We start from the raw sequence: 15,840 nt of genomic DNA, 5'->3' as shown, positions 1-15,840 counted from the left end.
ATCTCCTTGACATGCACTGGGCACTTTCTCTCCTCTGTACTTTTTCCTCGTTATTTTCCCTGCACGGTATTTCCTTTTCTGTTCACCTCTGTTTTTTTTAATTCCTGATGTTTCATAGATTCAGTTTAAATGTCAATATTGCCTCACATCCTTCTGCATCTTCCCCCTACCCACAGGCTGGAAACAATGTTTCTCCTGACTTGTCAGGACCCTGTCTATTCCTTTCATGCCAAACACACTCTTGCTGCTTATTACACAGCAAGCGACACTGAGCGTAGTGGATTAGTAAGATACCTCACGGATCAAAATTGTGTTCAGATCACAGCAAGGATGGCTTGATATGTCCCTTGACCTCTGGAGCCTCAGCTGGCTTGTCCTGAGTTTCTCTTACTCCCACTTGACAGCACTTCCCACACCTCTGACTGTTGCTTTCTCTGAGTGTGGTGGCTCGGGATGGAGATTTTTTATTTGACATGGTAGCCAAGGACTCCAGCAGACCAACATAAAAGCCAGTCCCTTCAGAGGCAGGCATGGGCCAGGCATAGCCTGACTCTATCGCCTATGGTAGTCACATACTAGACTGAAAGGAAGGAGGAGTGGACCTTATCTTCTACAGAGTGTTAAGGAATGCACAACTCTGGAGGTGCCAGGCAAGCGTGGATGTGAGTTTGCTCCTGAGAGCTTACATCTAAAAGCCAGATGTGAGGTTTACTTTTAGCTTTTTGAGGATTCTCCACACTGATTGCCACAGCGGCTGCACCCATTTGTAACAGTAAGTGAGGGGCCCCTTTCCCTATACCCTCTATCACATGATCTGTCCTTTTTTTTTTTTTCAACATCTTAGCCATTTGTATTTCTTCTTTTGAGAACTCTTTGTCCAGATCCCAAGTCCGGTTTTTGAATGGGCCATTCTTTCGATCTGTTTTTTGAGTTCCTTATATATTCTGGATATTAATCCTCTGTCAGTGTATACCTGACAAAGAGTCTCTCCCAGTCTGTGGGCTTCCTCTTCACTAAATATGGCCGTGCAGAAGCATTTTAGTTTTATGAAGTCCCCCTTGTCAACTATTGGCCTTCTTCTTGATCAAATTGAGTCTTACTGAGACAGTCCCTTCCGTGCACCTGTATCCCACAGAGTGCTGCCCGTGTCTTCGTTTGTGGTTTCAGTGTTTCAGGTTTCACGGCCAGGTCTTTGACCAACTTGGAGTTAGTTTTGTGCAAGGTGATAGATGCAGGGTCTGATTTCATCCTTCTGCATGCGGACATTCAGTTTTCCCAGCATCGTTTATTGAAGATGCTGTCTTTTCCTCGGCTTATGTTTTTGGCATCTCTGACAAATATTAAATGGCTGGAGTACTCATGTTTGGGTCTTCCATTTTGTTTACATGTCTGTTTTTACTACTGCCATCTGATCCAGCTCTACAAACCCTTGCCACACCCCACAGATCACTCGATTATTATCCATGTTCATTGCTGCTCCATTGATAATAGCTAAGAAGTGGAAACAACCCAGATGCCCTTCCACTGACGAATATGAAAATGTGGTACCGAAAGCCATTCAGCTGTAAAGAAAAGTGGAATGAGAAAGTGAATGAGGCTAGAAAAGATGACTTTGAGTGAAGCAAACCAGACCTAGAAAGACAAATGTCACTTTCTCTCTCTCTCATCTGAGGTTTCTAGCTCCAAATCTTCAGATTGAGTATATAAACTGGAGTAACTTCGGAAAGCAGGCAAGTAAAGGGGGACCATAGGATGAGGCACTAGAGAGGGAAATAGCGGGATACAAGTGGCCCAAGGGGTGTCTTAGTCAGGGTTTCTATTCCTGTACAAACACCATGACCAAGAAGCAAGTTGGGGAGGAAAGGGTTTATTCAGCTTACAATTCCACATTGCTGTTCATCACCAAAGGAAGTCAGGACCGGAACTCAAGCAGGTCAGGAAGCAGGAGCCGATGCAGAGGCCATGGAGGGATGTTACTTACTGGCTTGCTTCCCCTGGCTTGCTCAGTCTGCTCTCTTATAGAACCCAAGACCACCAGCCCAGGGATGGCACCACCCACAATGGGCTGGGTTCTTCCCCCTTGATCACTAGTTGAGAAAACGACTTACAGCTGGGTCTCATGGAGGCATTTCCTTAACTGAGGCTCCTTTCTGTGTGATAACTCCAGCTTGTGTCAAGTTGACACACAAAACCAGCCAGTACAGACGGAAACTGAGAACACAGGGGAACTTTAATGAGAGAGGGGAGGTAGATAATACAAATGGAGAGAATAGGGAAACCACAGTAAAGATGTCTGAAAAAGTTCATAAGGAACCATAGTATTGGCAATTTAGAAATACCGATAATACATGTTAACCTGTGTAAATACAAACATAAAGGTTAAACCCATAGACTGACTAAGGCAACCCTCAATACCAGGAATGTGAAGCCGGCTCTGAGTTGGTCAAGGTTGTCTGAAGGACTCCCAAAACCTTATAGGTGATTGCTGTTGACCTTCCTTGTACTCAGAGGTAGAAGGCATTCCTTTTTGCTGAAGACACCGATGTACTTCAGGCACAGGACTCAAGTTTTATCTGACCTAAAACCTCCCCCCTGAGGTCTAGTTTTTATGAAACCAGAGGGCAAGACCCACACTTCCAAAGGAGGGAAGCAAACAATAGGCTTATCCAGCCATGATGCCTAGGAACTAAAACAACAGCTAGCATGTTAGGCTAACCCTCAGGGTGAAAAGAGGGGTACATGCACCTCGGTGATAACCAACAGCTCTCTAGTTGGACTTAAAGCCTGCTCAAGAGGGGGATATCGGGCCTGGTACTGGAAACCTTGCCAACTAACTCGGGCTAGTGAAGTCATGGATCTTGGAGGAGAAGCTATAACCACCACTATACTAAGCAGCATAATCCCTAACTGTCTTATAATATTTATCTCTATACCCACAGATATCTGTAGATCTCACCCCTCATCAGGAACCTTCTCTTTGCAGCCATTATAGAAAATCATAACTGATCTAAAGGCGGAGTTGTGGGTCCCAGTCCCAAGCAATACATCTACAACACAGCGCATGCACCTCAGGCTCAAGGCTCATTTTGGGAGACGGGCCAGAAAGATAGTAAGAACCAGAAGAACGGGGAGTTTCCAGTGAGACTTTGTCTCCCAGGAATGGCAGCGAATGTACACCCACCAAGTCTCACCAACATGGCTGCACAAGGCCACGAAACAGGATGACATCATAGACCTGATAATGGGGAAAGGGGAAAGTGCATAAGGTCCCAACCCTAGACAAAGAATAATAGGTAACTGGGGAATGCAGAGAATGGGAGATACAGTCTTCCCCAGGGAAAAGCACACCAATGAGTTACCCAATACCAAATGGTCATCCCTGAAAACACATACATACAAGTAATGTTAAACATTCTGAGCAGGACACACACAGACACACACAGACACACACACACACACACACACACACACACACACAGAGGACAACAACGATAACAACAACAAAAACAATTTTAAAAAAAGAGGCCATGGATTTGAAAGAGAAGGGAGTGGATATATGAGAGGAGTTGGAGAGAGGAAAGGGAAGGGGGAAATTGATATAATTATAACCTCAAAACTAAACAAATGATAATTTTTTAAAGCCAGATGTTATAATCTCACTTCTGGGGAGGTAGAGAGAGGAGGATCCGAGGTGCTAGCCAGCCTAGCAGAACCAGGGCCTCTAGTCACACTGTCTGTAAGAAGTCACTCTGATGGCATAGGATCACCAAGCTGTTTTACTTTTATATATGTAAGAGAACTTAAAACCCTGATTGTAGTGCTGGGGATTGAACCCAGGGCTTTAGGGTTGGCAAACACCCTGCCAACTCAGTTACAGCCCTAGCCCTAAGGTGAAAACATTTCATTACACATAAAACAGAAATGAAACATGACCTTGCAGCATCCATAGAGACAGCCATACCTGCGATTTTATACATGATCCATGGTTGCTCTCCTCATATGGTGACCGTAGCAAACAGCTTGTAGTGCTTAAAGCCTGAGCTGTTCACTGCCCCTCCAGATACAAAGAAAGGGTACCCAGGAACAGTGGTGTGTGCCTGTAATGCCAGCACTAACGTCTTTATTTAGAAAGGGGGACAATCTACACTTGGAAGCTAGCCTGAGTTATGCAGCAAGACCGTGTAGCATGTAGTTTTTGCTACCTTGCTTTAAGCTCTAGGCAGATCATGATACCAGCCCCCACCCAGAGAATATTGGAGTCACAGATGAGAACCACAGGCACACACCTGCCTTCTTGGATCAATTGTTAGGAGTTTCTAATTCACTTCAGTTAGCATCAATACTCTTAGCTTAGCACCCTAAATCTGCCCTTAACTTAGTTATGGTTCTAACCTCCTTCCTGGAGAAGCAGCCTATGGTGGATCTGCCCAAGATCTCACCTTTTCTCCCTCTAAAGCACGGCAAGAACCTCTCCTCTTCCTGCATCTCCCATCCTCCCATCCAGGGGACACAGAAGTTCTGCCTCTTTCCTTCCATCCAGCAATTGGCCACTGACATCTTTACTGATAGATCAAGAACCAATGGGAGAACAGGACCTTAGCATCGGAACAATCCCTACACAAATCCCTACCATCTCTTAAAAAATGGAGGGTAAGGCTGGCAAAAGCAAATAAAATCTTTTGGTGCCAAGCATGACGAGTCTGAATTCAATCCCAAGGACTCACACAGTACAAGGAAGGAGAGAATGATCACAAGTTGTCCTCTGACATTCACATGAGTGTGCCATGCAGGGTATATCACACATAGACAACACACAATAAACAAATCAGCAGATATCGTTTTAAAAGATCCAAAGGGGACGAGGCTGACCAGAAAGAGAATGGAATGTGTGCTAAGTTCTAACTTGGGGAACAGAGGACTGCAGAGAAATTGGGGGAAAGAATGGGAAACTAGCATCGAGCGGGCCCTATAAGACACAAGGTACCTTTTGTCTGTTTTTGGTGTCTATATTTGAGACAAGCTCTCACTTTGTAGCCCAGGCTGTACTTGAGCTCCATATATAGCCCAGGTTGGCTTCAAATCTACAATGATCCTCATGCCCTAGCCTCTTGAGCGCTGTATGATTCCAGGTGTGAGCCACCACTCCTTGCATTCCAAGATACTTTTTTTTTTTTTACTATGATACGGTATCTGACTTTAGTGATAAGCATTTGTCTGGTATCTATATCCCAACAACTGCAAAGAGCAGGAAGCAAGACTTCTGCTTTATCATTGCAGGTGACAAAGTGCCCTCCTTTCCTTAGCCAGAGTGGCTTGGAGAACCTACCTGTCCCCTGTCACTGGACAACAGTGATTTATCAACTAGAAGAGATGAGAAAAGTCTTGGCTCTGCTTCTTACTGGCTGTGTGACCTTTCGACAGGTTCCCTAACGTCTCTGGCACACATCTTTCTTCTTTGCAAGGTGGGGTGACTCTACGGGCACCCTATCACATTTGGGCTGATATGAAAGGACACGCAGAAAGCCGTGGTTTATTGCTGCAGCTGTGATAAACCTCACTGGACCCGCCAGTGCGAATGCCTGGCCCTGCCCGGAGAAATCCAGGTTCAGTGCATGTGGGTGGAGCTCAGGAATCTGCCAGGAGGCGTGTGAACCACAGGTTGAGAAATAACGCCCCAGGAAGACAGGTGTGGGGCCATCTGGCCTGGCAATGTGACCCGGCCTAAGGCATCTGATCGGGAAATGTGTAGCACCCAGTGGGCGGATTGTCTGGGGGTGGGAAATGTTTTCCTCTGCAAGCAAGCCCAAGCCTGAGGTTGAGTAAAGCCAAGGAGGTAGAGTTCGGTTTGAGAACCACCCAACACTCGTGTGCACTCAGGACCTGTTGTAGGCAGGAGCCTGTACAGATTAATGCATACAGTAAATGCTGCCTTCCTTAGGACTCTGAAGATCTGCAAAGCTATGGGTTGGTGGTCGCCTTGTCCTGTGAGGACAGTTAAGGAACCCGAACACTGCAGTCTCCACCCGCCCAAATCCTGTCTTTCTCCCCATAGTCAGAAGTATCTGGTTTAGGAAGGCCTGTGAGGAAGGCCCCAAATGGACAGTAGGGAGCTGTGCTGACTGGGGAGAGGCTGTACCCACAGGGCTGTGGCTCCTCTCCAGCCTGTTGCTGTTGTAGAAGGAATGCAGACTGAGAGTGGCTAGATAGTCTGTTTTCCAAAAGAAGCCAGATCTCCGGATTTTTGTGTAGTATATTTCCATTAATGAATGTTGGCAAGTAAGCCAATTTTTTAAAAACCCCATGTGGGCTAAACAAAACACATCTGCTGGCCGGATCCAGCCTGTGGGTGGGCCTCCAGTTTGCAAACTCCGGTCTAGACTGAGCGATTCCAGCCTGAGGATCTGCATGGAAGCCCCCCACCCCCCACCTGCAGGAGGGAGAGGGTTTAACATAGGCCATTGCTTACCAGCCCTCCATGCTCACTGAACTCATCAATATACTTGACGTCTATAGCCAGGACTCTAACTTAGTACCTACGGACAGTCCCAGGTCCTAGATGTCCACTGTGTTTGGAGAAAGGCCTAGGCCTGGCTGGAAGGTGTACTAGCTTGAAAACAATGCCAGGCTGGAAACAAAACATGTGGCGTTTTCTGTTTTCCCTTATCTATGGAAGAGTGCCATGTTGTTACATATGTGGGTTTCTAGTTTCCATTAGCTACCTGTCATGGACAGGTTGTGTGTGTGTGTGTGTGTGTGTGTGTGTGTGTGTGTGTGTGTGTGTGTGTGTATACGCACAAGCGCGCACGCACGCACATAAATACTGAGGCCAGATGTCAGCTTTGGGAGTAATTCCTCAGGGACTTGTTTTTGGAGACAAGGTCTTTCACTGGGACAGGGGACTTGCTGATTAGGCTAAGCTGGCTGGACAGTAAGCCCCAAAGATCTGCTCTTCTCTACTTCCCCAGCACAAGCTCATACTACCACACCCTGGGGTGTTTTGTTGTTTTTTTGAGATAGGGTTTCTCTGTGTGGCCCTGGCTGTTCTGGAACTCATTCTGTAGACCAGCTGGCCTTGAACTCAGAAATCCAGCTGCATTTGTTTCCCAAGTGCTGGGATTAAAGGTGTGTGCCACCACTGCCCAGCACCCGGCTTTTTTTTTTTTTTAAGATTTTTTAAAAATTTTATGTGCATTAGTGGTTTTTGCTTGCATATATGTCTGTGTGAAGGTGACAGATCCCCTGGAACTGGAGTCATACACAGCTGCTGGGAAATGAACTGAGGTCCTCTGGAAGAGCAGCCAGTGCTCTTAACCACTGAGCCATCTCTCCAGCTCTCCTTCCTCCCTTCTTTCCTTCTTTCCTTCCTTCCTTCCTTCCTTCCTTCCTCCCTCCCTCCCTCCCTCCCTCCCTCCCTCCCTCCCTTCCTTCCTTCCTTCCTTCCTTCCTTCCTTCCTTCCTTCCTTCCTTCCTTCCTTCCTTAACATACATAGATTCTGTGGTAGTTACTCAGGTCCTCCTGCTTGCATCATGTGAAGTGAGCTATCTCCCTAACCCCAGTTGTCGCCAAATCCTTTTTTTATAAATAACTTTATTTTATGCACATTGATATGTTTTTGCCTACATGTAGGCCTGTGCGAGGTTGTCAGTTCTTGGAATTTCAGACAGTTGTGAGTTGCCATGTGGGTGCTGAGATTTGAACCAGGGTCCTCTGGAAGAGCAGTCAGTTCTCTTAACCGCTGAGCCATCTCTCCAGCCGCTGTCACCAAATTCTTAACAGCCTAACTTAGCATCATTAGATTAAGGTCACAGCCACAGTCACGGTTTTAGTGAAGGAAGTAAGAAGCAAGGAAAAACCCTTCAGCCCTTTCCACACAGAAGCAACAGCTCAGACAGTACGGATGCCTGAGGCGACAGCCTGCTTAGCAGCCCACAGGGACAGTTCTACAGCTCTGAGCTGCAGATGTGAGGCAAATCACCCTAGTCTCAAAAACCCTGGAGGAAAGAGACCCTTGGATTTGGGACAAGAGGTTGATGCATAGCTGATGAGTTATTTTTAAGTCCTTGATATTATAAACACACCCTGAAGTAGGAAGAGGGACAGATACTCACAGAGACAGAGAGAGGAGATAGAGAGACAGTTGAGCTGATGATAGAGGGCTTGCCTAGCAGTCACAGAGTTCTGGCTTCCAACCCTAGCACATTAACCGGGTTTGGTGCCACACATATGTAATCCCAGCCCTTTGGGGTTGGAGGAAGGAAATTCAAGATTATACTTAACAGCATAGGCAATTCCAGGCTAACCTGAGCTACATGAAACACTGTTTCAAGAACCCACACATAGGAGAAGCCTTTTTGTTGTTGTTGCTTTAAGTGCTTTTCTGTCTTTGGCTGTCATTCTTCCTCTTCTGAGTCCCTCCTTGCGAGCAGCTGGGGGTCTGCAAGGAAGGTGGGGCCACTCAACTTGATTCATACTCCATGCTAAGTTTTTTCAACAAATTCCCGAGTTGCCAGGGTGGTTTCATACAATGGCCTCCCTCATGAGCTTTAATTGGCCCTTAACACACAGGAAGACACCAGGAAAGTTTTATAGTGTGTGTAGAGCTTTTGAACCAGGAACCAGATTCCTTGTATTCCCGTACCCCAACCCCTGTACACCCTCTATTCCCTTTGAAGTCAACAGGAGCCCTGTTCAGAGTGTCTAGCAAGAACCAAGGATCTGGTCTAAGTGAATTGTTAGGAAAACGTATTAAAGCTCTTCGAGGGAGATTAAGTTACCCGAGAAAACATACTTGGGCTAGAAACAACTGCAGTCAGAGCCACCTGAGGGGGGTCCCTGGGTTAGAGAAAAAAAGCAAATGACTCTTAAAAATTTAGTGAATGTCTTGTTGCCTGGGAAGAAATAAGGCTCCATTGTCCTTGACGGGTTTAAAATATGAATTGCCAATTAACAATCCGATTGGCAAATTGTTCTACAATTAAAAACATAGAAATGTTGTTAGAGGCAATTAGAATAATTGTCACATGTTAATTATGGGTTGATGGATTTTGCATGCTGCCAGCAATTACCCTTTGAGCCCGAGACTTTTCTGAACAGGATCCAACCCCATAAAGACATTGATATAATATGAACTGTCTTCCTTCCTGGCACACTTGCTGTCTTTTTAGTGTCTTTTAAGGTATGTAATTATTTTTAATTATGTTTCCAGAAGAAATTTTCTGAATATATGTTTTGCTAGGTCATCCTGGAGAATCTTATATCCAATCCGAAAGGAGAGAAAGAAACCACATGGAAGGGTCAGGTTTCCGTTTCAATGTTTACTGACTCACTGTAATGGGCAACACGCTTAGTCTTTGGCAAAATGACTTCAAAGGAAAATATATACCTGACAGGGTTGTTGGGTAACGTTAATGTATCTGTTCTCAGTCATTGCACAGGACGAAGTCATTGACATTTGAACCTATGGGTGGTGTTCCTGAGCTCAACCCTTCCTTGCTCTCTCTCTCTCTCTCTCTCTCTCTCTCTCTCTCTCTCAGAGAATTGTTCTTAGGTTTATCCTCTTCCCTTCATATATTCTGGTTTCTCCTATTCTAGAACCTTCTGGTCTCGCATTCAGAATCCTCTTGCCTAGCATCTTGGAGCCAGCTCTCTTCACAGAGCTCCTCTACTTGCAGACAGGATCCTAAATTTAAATCCTGGTTTGTTTGTTTTTCCTTGGTCCTCGGATAAGCATGGCCTATCTTCTTCCCTGGGTTTCTAGCAGAGACTCTTCCAGGAGTATTGACTGAGACGGTTGTGGCAGTGGTGGCGTCAGTGATTTTCACCCATACTCCTAATTTGGCCTGCAGCTGATTTTTGTAGATAGAGGTGTGTTGGAATGTGGTTATAGCTGGTCATTTGCATACTATTCTGTGGCTGTATTTGAGATGCGAGGTGTCATGGTTTGAATATGCTTGGCCCAGAGAGTGGCACTATTTGGAGGTGTGGCCTTGTTGAAGTAGGTGTGTCACCGTGGGCGTGGGCTTAAGACCCTACTCCAAGCTGCCTGGAAGTGAGTCTTCCACTAGCAGCCTTCCGATGAAGAGGCAGAACTCTCAGCTCTGCACCATGCCCGCCTGGATGCTGCCATGTTCCCGCCTTGGTGATAATGGACTGACCCTCTGAACCTGGAAGCCAGCCCCAGTTAAATGTAGTCCTTATACGAGTTGCCTTGGTCATGGTGTCTCTTCAAGCAGTAAAACCCTGACTAGGACACAAGGGCACAAGCAACTATTATTGGCTGTAGAGTCTCTATGCCCACAAAGTTGAAAATATTTACTGCCGGACCTTTCACAGAGAAAATTTTGTCAGTCCCTGGTATTGATACCTATCTTGCCAAGTAGTTGCTTATTTTAATTTCAGAGAAAGTTAAAACATTTAATGGTCAGTCTTTCCTCTCACACCTTTGATATTAGGGGCCAGGAGCTGAGAGCTACCTTTAATTTAATTTAATTTTTTAAAATAAAGAACTCGAGTCACAGGCAGTTGTGTGATGCTTGTTGTCGGTGCTGGGAACCAATCCTGGACCCTAAGTGCTGAGCCATCTCTCCAGCTCCCTAGCATCACTTTTTAAAAGTACTCTCCTCCAGCAGGAGGGTGGTGGCAAGAGCCTTCAATCCCAGCACTTGGGAGGCAGAGGCAGGTGGATTTCTTAGTTCAAGGCTAGCCTACTCTACAGAGTTCCAGGACAGCCAAGACTACACAGAGAAACCCTGTCTGGGGCTGGGAGGACTGGAGGGTGCTGAGGGGAGGAGAGAGAGAGAGAGAGAGAGAGAGAGAGAGAGAGAGAGAGAGAGAGAGAGAGAGAGAGATGCTCTCCCCATGATACTCAATCTCTTTCCTCATTAATTTTTAAATCTTCCTTATCTATTGTTATTTATTTTTTTTTTTTGGTTCTTTTTTTTTCGGAGCTGGGGACCGAACCCAGGGCCTTGTGCTTCCTAGGCAAGCGCTCTACCACTGAGCTAAATCCCCAACCCCTCTATTGTTATTTTTAGGAGATAGTATTATTATGGTATTATGTAGCCCAAGCTGGCTTCAAATTCACTCTGCATCTGAGGATGGCCTTGAGATCAGATACTTCTGCCTCTACCTTGCAAGGGCTATGCTACCATACCTAGTCTTGTACTAGGGACCGAACCCAGGAATTTCCGCATGCTAGACAAGCATTCTAGTGTGTCTAGTTAGTGCATATGTGTGAATGTATATGTGTGTGCATGCATGTGTGTGTGCACATAGTGTTGGAAGTGTCGTCTTCAGAAATACCATCTAGGGCCTCTCATTGGCCTAGACTTCACCAATTAGGCTGGGCTGCCTTGCCAGTGAACCGCAGGTATCTGCCTATCTTTATTTGGCCCCATGCCTGGCATTTTTACACAGGCTTTGGCCATTAACTTCCAGGTTTTATGTTTGTAAGGCAAGCTCGTTACTGACTGAACCATCTTCTCAGCGTCCTTCCTTCTTAATCCCCCATTTACTTATGTATTTTCTACTCCACTAGAGTAAATGAAATGCATTGCTAAACTGGGCATGGTGACTCACACTTACAATACCAGCACCCAGGAAGCTGAGACAAGAATCATGAATTTGAGTCCAGCCTGGGCTACATAGTAAGTTCTAGGCCATCATGAGCTACAAAGTAAGATCTTGCCCCAAGGGGGGTGGCAGGGCAGAAGGATGGAGAGAAACTGAGTTCTGACTGAGGATGTCCAGTCGTTTCCCACAGTTGATTTAACCTCCGTCTTGTTTCTAGAACCTTTATGCTTGCTTGCTGAGGCAATTGGGGTTGCATCCTAAGACAGAACCATGTTGGAAACCGTGGGATATATTTGAACTGACTGCACGAGAGCAGAAGGATTCTCCTCTTGACAGAAACCTCAGCCTTGTCACACAAACATGTCACTAGACACAGAATGGCTCCAGTGATGCTCCAAGGATCGTAGACGGGAAGGACGGAGGTATAAAGAGGGTAAGTCCTGAATATAGGCCAGGCCTCTGCATGAACTGTGACCTTGGCTGTGTCCCCGTTCCTCCCAGACTTTAGGTTTTCATCCTTAAGATGTAGACACACCAGCTTGTGGTATTAAGATAAACAGCAGATACCCATCCCTACAGGTGGTCAAATCTAAGCTTTCAAAATAAACACATTGGGTTAAGTCAATGCCACCGTTTACCTGGGTGGTGTCTGAAACGCAGTAGGCAACTGTTAAAATCAGACCCCCATTTCAGCCTGCCAGTCCTTCGGTCAGCCTGCTGTGCCTGATGTTTCTGTTTTCTTCCAATCTACCTGGTACGCGTCTCCTTCTGTGATAGGTGCTGTATGTGACACACTGGGTGTGAGCTGTGGTTCCTGCATCTATCTTCATCCCTCCTATTCATGAGAGTATGGGACAAGCAGACCGACTGATTACAGAAATAACTACAAACTTAAGTGGTGTTATAAAGACAGAGGGTTGAGATTTCATAAAAACGAAGGAAGTGGCTGGGAACCATGGTGGTAACAATGATCTACATAGGAATGGTGGTTAGGGGCTGTAGCGTGTAGTTTAAAAAAAAAAAACAAACCACGATAAATCCCGCTAGGCACCAACACTGGTGGCCTCACCCACCCCCATGGCCAGCCCCAAGCAGCTGCCTTGCCCTGGTTCACTTGGTCAGCCTGTTGCCAAGCTCCTCATACTTCCCAGGCTATCCACCCCCTGTGGCTAGCCTGCAGAAAGCCAGCTACCACTCACTAAAATCCCCTTGACTCCATAAAATGATAACACTACAGACTGGTAATATACCAGCCAGATTTATAATGATAAATCTCTGGCCCCAAAATGCCCATGTTAAAACCACAGAAGTCAACTGATATAAATATAAGCTGCTCACCTAGACTGGACAACTGTTCCCTACACTACTCTACTGCTCATCTATGAAAGCCCTTGTTACTTGTGGCTTCTCCAGAACATGGGGGTCAGCTCCATCTTCTTCTCCCTCTCCCTCCATTTGTCTCCCTCAATCCTCTGTAGTCTATTTCTTCTTCCTCTTTCCCCTCTCTAAAACTTCCAGCTCTGCCTTTTCCTTCCATTGCCCAATCACAGGCTCTAGCCTTATCTGACCAATTACGATTTCACCTGACCTCACCCGAATATGTGATCTACTCCTCTTTGGGGCACCCCTCTTGAGGGAGCAGAAAATACAAACATCAATCCACAACAGGGGCAGAAAGTCTAGTTCCTGGCTGCACAGTCTCGGGCAAGTTACTAATGCTTCTGTACTTAATTAAGAGAGTGAAGATACTAGGTCCCTCTGTACCAGCAGACAGCATCTCAGCCAGGTTAGCCATATGCCACGCAAAGCCTTCTGGGTAAGAATTGAGAAACTTGGACTCTAATGACGATGACCAACTTGTCACTTGTTTTGTAGAAATGTCTCTGCTTTCTGCATTTTTGAGTGTCCTCCCTTCACAACTCATGCATTGGAAGTGGAAGCCCCCAATTCACGTGTTCGCCTACCGCAGATGAGGGTTTGGGATGGTTATTAGTGTTACATGAGGCCATGGGGTAAAAGGCTCCCTATGTCATTAATAACTTTAAAATATTTAATTTAATCTGTGCACATGATGTGTTTGGGTTAGCATGGGCCTATGCCTATCGCCATGTATGTTGAGGTCAGAAAACAGCTTTCAGGAATTAAATCTTTTCTTCCACTGTGGGATTTGGGGACTGAACTCAGTTCATTAGGATCACTTGTACCCACTAAGCCATCTTGCTGAACCATCCCTTAGTAACACTATAAGAAGAGAGGAACACCAGTCTGTATTACTGTGTGACACCCCATTGTAATGCAGCAAAAAGGTCACGACCGGGTGCCGAGCAGTTTCTAGGACCATGCTCTTGAACTTCCCAGTCTCTAAAACTGCGAGCTATATAATCCTTCTTTCCTTATAAGGTGTCCGGTATCAAGTGTTTTGCTATAGCAATATAGTTAGCACTGTGAGTTTCTTGACACAGGAGACTGCACACTTCTGGGCAAGCTCGGGTAGTTTGCACCGTCGCTCTACCTGGAACTATTACACACCTACTGTGTGACTTTCATGAATTTAGATGAAGTAGGTGGCTCTCTAACTTTTGTGCTTGACATGCCTACTGTTAAAACAGACTGGCTTCACCTCTGAAGACAGGGGTAGGGCCTGGCTTACTCTGCTAGAGAATCACCATAAGTTATTAGCCATCGGGGCTGGGGATTTAGCTCAGTGGTAGAGCGCTTACCTAGGAAGCACAAGGCCCTGGGTTCGGTCCCCAGCTCTGAAAAAAAAAAAAGAACCAAAAAAAAAAAAAAAAAGAAAAGTTATTAGCCATCTAGGAGTACATCCAGCTTCCTGTGACCTGCTTAGAGTCTAGCTTGAGAAAATGCGGTTACCGTATCGGAAACCATTTATTGGTTGCTAACCCATGTTGAGCATCTCCTGATTTTCAAGCTCTTTCCCCAGAATTGAGGGATTGTGACTAGAAACTCTCTGGTGGAAGGCTTGGTGAACTCTGTTTTGGACGATGCAACTGATCTAGTGCACCCCCACACTGTGCGCAGTATAGCTCTTAACAAAAGAACCAGAAGAGAATGGAAAATAGTCACAACCAAGGAGCAGAGGGCTGTTGCTGTGAGGATACGTGGGAGGATCCCATGTAGAGCAGGATGATGTCATACTTGCTATGTAGCTGAGGATGACCTTAAACTTCTGATCCTTCTGTCCCTCCCCTTGGCCCCTTTCCCATGCTGGTTTTAGCATCACTGTACCTGGCTTACTCAGTGCTGGGATCAAACCCCAGGCAAACAAGGATGCAGGCTAAAAGCACTCTAGCAACTGAGTTACAGCCCCATCCCTGAATCCACCTTCTGACAAGAAACTAATGCTTTGCGTTCCTGTCAACCTCAAGACAGGAAGAAAGGAGCTCATTCTGTGGCCTACTGGAGAAGCCACACCATATATTACCCAAGAAGCTGGGTTGGACAGTGTCAGCCAGTTCGCATGTGGCACTCAATCAAAGATGGTGGCAAACATGTCAAGGAGGTCAGTGATAACACTGGTCCTTTGATGTTCCTAGTGACAGGTGCATGTGATAAGACTTTCTTTCTTCCTTACAATTCGTTTATGTTTTATGGCCTGTCGACTCAGGCACACTTGCAGTCTCTGCTGTCTACAGCTATATGACATCACCCCAGACTCAGGGCCTGGGAGCAAGGTCTGTTTTTATTGGTCATGATTCTCCGGGTCAAGCCTGGATGAGGCTCACAGGGATGGCTGCTCATCCTGTGCTTGCCTTGCTCATTCTCACGGCTGCACTTTGTCAGTGGCTACCCTGGGCTAAATGGTGCATCTCGGGGGAGGGGGGGGTTGGCAATTCAGAGCACTCGTAGCTCTTACACGAGACTGGATTCAATTCCCAGAATCCACATGATGGCTCACAAACCACCTGTAACTCCAGTTCCAGGGGGATCTGATGCTTTCTTCTGACCTCTGTAGTCAATAGGGATGTATGTATATGTGACGCTCATTCACATAAAGAAGACAGTGGCCAGGTGTTGAGCAGATACCAGCATCATGTTCATAAAGAAATAGAAAAGAAACACTTTCTTTAAAAAAAAAACAAAATATTTTGACTTTTCTGTCAGATCTAGATATTGTTTTGACTGCTGGCTGGACCTCTCCATTCTCTATACACATTCTCTCTTTATGGTCTCTATTCTTCCAGGCCTTGTTTTCTAGGACAGCCAGGGCTCCTCATATGGCAGCTGGAGTAGAAAGTGGCCACAAGGCA

This window comes from Rattus norvegicus, chromosome 4, assembly GCF_021556685.1.
Source record: "Rattus norvegicus strain SHRSP/BbbUtx chromosome 4, alternate assembly SHRSP_T2T, whole genome shotgun sequence".
NCBI classification, from domain to species: Eukaryota; Metazoa; Chordata; class Mammalia; order Rodentia; family Muridae; genus Rattus; species Rattus norvegicus.
Note: the sequence above shows the minus strand (reverse complement) of the source record.